This window comes from Engystomops pustulosus, chromosome 6 (assembly GCF_040894005.1).
Source record: "Engystomops pustulosus chromosome 6, aEngPut4.maternal, whole genome shotgun sequence".
In the NCBI taxonomy this organism is placed as follows: domain Eukaryota; kingdom Metazoa; phylum Chordata; class Amphibia; order Anura; family Leptodactylidae; genus Engystomops; species Engystomops pustulosus.
This window is the reverse complement of record NC_092416.1, coordinates 34,501,889-34,505,632: the sequence shown is the minus strand read 5'-3', so window position 1 is coordinate 34,505,632 and position 3,744 is coordinate 34,501,889. Positions and strand designations below refer to the sequence as shown.

The 3,744-nt window shown below is 42.0% G+C and overlaps 1 protein-coding gene across 3 annotated transcripts in view; it reads right to left on the bottom strand.

Moving 5' to 3' along the window:
- GRIK4 (glutamate ionotropic receptor kainate type subunit 4) overlaps positions 1 to 3,744 on the bottom strand; it is a 210,134-nt gene that overhangs the window by 164,150 nt on the left and 42,240 nt on the right. The window lies entirely within an intron of this gene.

Genomic DNA, 3,744 nt, shown 5'->3' with positions numbered 1-3,744 from the left:
GGATGCTTTTGTCTGGAGTTTTTTGCACCATAAAATGTTGGACATTATTGAACATTTTAAAAGATAAATGTCATTTGCAACATTTAGAACATCTGTAATAGAAGATAAATGCGTCTTACTGACGATGTCCGGCGGACTTCAGTGCAAAGTCCCCAAAAAGGCGCAAAAATTGCAATTCGCCAAAAAAAGTCTCAAAAAGACAGGAAAAAAAGGAAGAAAAATAAAGATAAATGACCCACCACTTGGTGTTAGTTTAGTCTAATTATCTGCTTGTTTTTATATATGTGAACTGTTTTTTAGAATTTGTAGAACCATGGAATAAATGGTGTTCAATTCATAAATCATAACAATATAGCGAGACGTCCATGTTCTACAGCTTTTTATATTCCCATAAAAGGAAATTAGAGACCCACACATGCATGACCATCTCTCTCTTTCCGCTTGCCGTAGGTAAGGGACCCCCATTCCCGAGATCTGCATCAATCAGAAATTATTGGTATAATCTACGAACGTACTTCAAAAGTCAGAGTTTTTAAGCCCCATTAAGCCTCATCTAATTCCAGATTGCTGTAACTAGCTTGTAAGGAACTCAGTTGCTAGTCCCCCGATTGCACTAGACTACCTATGACGGGAGTGAGCCACCTGCGTGTGAAGCCTAAAAAGAGTATGGACCACTCTTGACGCTTTGGGGTAATTTCTTATAGGATGATTTATAAATATTATACATGACTACAAATTGCTGATTATACATTCTACATGAAGATGTAGAGGTTCGTTATGGATGGAGGTGGGTCCTTAACATCATCAACTCTGGTGGGCCTACAGCACCCTGACCCAATTCAAGACGGAACTGATGAAGAAGGCTAGTTATCACTGCTACCTCTAGTATAAACTAAACAGACCATACAGAGAGCCACCCATATTTAGCTTGTGCATTAAAAACTTCTGCTGAGATATAAATGAAACAGGACGAACACATAAAAGTAAAAGAAATGAAAGATTCTCCGTATATTCTATATGATGCCTAATACACTGACAGAGCTAGGAAGCACCTGTAAGAACAATCCTCCACCTGTCAGACGAGCCCTGTCTGCTATCAGTAGTAACACGTCTCGTGAAGACAGGATGTAGCTGTAAAACTAAAACATTCACACAAAACATTTATTTTAAGAACAAACGACTAAAACGCTTCAGGGGAAGCACATACAAAAGCGCTGTCTGGAGATATCAACTCCTTCACATCGGTGGAAGATTAAGTTACAGGGTTATGTTACAGCACTAAAACTTTTGGTTGAGTTTGGTTAGGAAGCTATTTCCTTAAATTTACTCAAAATGTTCAAAAAACCTTTCCAGCACCCACCAGTCCACTGTAGATTCGGAGTGTGACAGTATATAACATTGGGGGTCATTTACTAAGGGTCCGAATCGCACATTTTCGACGGGTTTCCTGTATTTTTCCGATTTGCGCCGAATTGCCCAAGGATTTTGGAGCACGCAATCGTATTGTGGCGCATCGGCGCCGGCTTTCACACGACAGAAATCGGGGGGTGTGGCCGTCGGAAAACCCAACGGATTCGGAAAAACCGCAGAATTTAAAAAATGCATTGTGTCGCAAAATCAATCACTCACATGCACCAGGAATAGGTTGGTGAACTCCGGTGGACCTCGGCGCAGCAGCGACACCTGGTGGACATCGGGCGCACGCCCTTAGTGAATCGCCGGAAGACCCGAATCCTCGTCGGAGAACGCGCCGCTGGATCGCGACAGGACCGGGTAAGTAAATGACCCCCATTTTGTTTGTAAATTTGAAGTCCGTTTTCAACTGGTAGTGACCTAGCTTCTGTGACTCTTAGCTCCCCCTCCTCTCTCCTTCCGCCTTGTTGTCCAAATGGAATTCAGAAAAAATTCTAAAGTAAAGAGCATATTAGGATGGATGGAGCCAGTGAGATAGGAATGTCAAGATAGGGAATCTTTGTGACCTTAAGCTCTGTCATTGCCTTCTTGTCAACCCTACCCTTAAATACAGGCAATAACTGAGTGGTGGTCCCTACCCTGGATAAGTGCACAGTACAGTAAGACAGACAAAAAGACACAAGGCAGAGAAACAAAACACAGTCAAAATGTGTCAGAAACCAAGATGACAGCAAAGTACAGAATCATAAGGAAGAAGAGTAACCAAGGTTCAGGCAAAAGGTCAGGATCACAGCATAATTACAGCAAAGTATCATAGAATTTCACAATAGCTGGCACTGGTAAAAATGAAAAAGAAGGTACATGTGGACTTATCAAATTTTAGAAGCTAGTTGGTGCTCACCCCTGGTAGTCCCATTGGACTCTGTGTACACACATTCCCTGCTCAGAGAGGCTGCCGACCTGCCAATCAAATCATTACAACGTATTGTTGTAGAATTGTATAACATGTTGTCTATCTAACGTAGTTCCTCCGCCGTCCACCAGGTGTCGCTGCTGCGCTGATGTCCGCCGAGGCCCGCTTGAATGCCATGCAATTCACCAGCCTATACCTGGTGAAGGTAAGTGCAAGTTTCGCAACACATTTTTTTTAAAAAATGCGGTGATTTTTCCGAATCCGGCCGGTTTTCGTTCGGCCATGGCCCCTGATTTCCGTCGCGTGCATGCCGGCGCCGATGCGCCAAAATCTGATCGCGTGCCCCAAAATCCCGGGGCAATACAAGGAAAATCGTCGAAAATCGGAAATATTCGGGTAACACGTCGGGAAAACGCGAATCGGGCCCTTAGTAAATGACCCCCCATATGTTGTATATTTGCAGGACTGTGTGAGACAGTTCCCAGGTAATCTACAAGACAGGTTTGTTCTTAGGTTGAACTTGTATCTAAAAGAGTACCTGTATATTTTGTAAGTGTAACTCCATCCAAATTTTTTTCTTTGTCCCTGTGACAATCCAATTCTAAAAATTTGGGTTGTCATGGGAACTAAGACTAAGAATAGAACTTCAATACAGACACCTTTGATAACCTTTAATAACTCTTACAGTTGCGACTTCCCAGTTAAGCTCTCTGGACACGGCCACTGTAATTCACTTTAGCCGAAGGTTGTAATGATCTACAGGTTCCGCTGCAACTTCAAACACCAGAAAACTTAGTTATAAAAAGGAAAATCTGGAAAATGTGTTAAATCAACCAAAAACAGCTGTCTTTCAGGTATAATTTTGCAGAAACTTTTTGATTTTGTATCTTTTTGGGGGTTTTTTTATATACTATGGATATGTATATTATTTTATACCTCTTTTGACTATAATCGGGTCACAATCTGTAAATTATGTAGATTAACTAATAATACAGATCAGGGTTATTCTTGCAGCCTTGTCTTGCCAGCACATATGAATTATTTTTATGGTTATTTAACTTTTTTCAACTTTTTAAATAGATTTTTCCATTCTGTATTGTAGACTTGATGTGAGACTGTCTTAAAATCTTGTCTAAGATACTTACAGCTTCTAAAGCTTAAAGGGGTTGGCCACATGCCCAGATGGAGGAGCTGTCAGAGAGAAAAGGAGGCTGGTCATTAAAGGGGTTTTCCCACCTAACAAGTTAGGCCCTATCCACAGGATAGGGCCTAACTTCCTGATTGGTGGTGGTCTCAGTGATGAAACCCCCCAGTTGCCTCCCTCTAACCCCTCGTCGCTCCCCGAGATGAATGGTGCAGATGACCGGGCATATCCATTCTGCTCCATTCATCTCTATGTCCTTTCAGCTCCATTCATC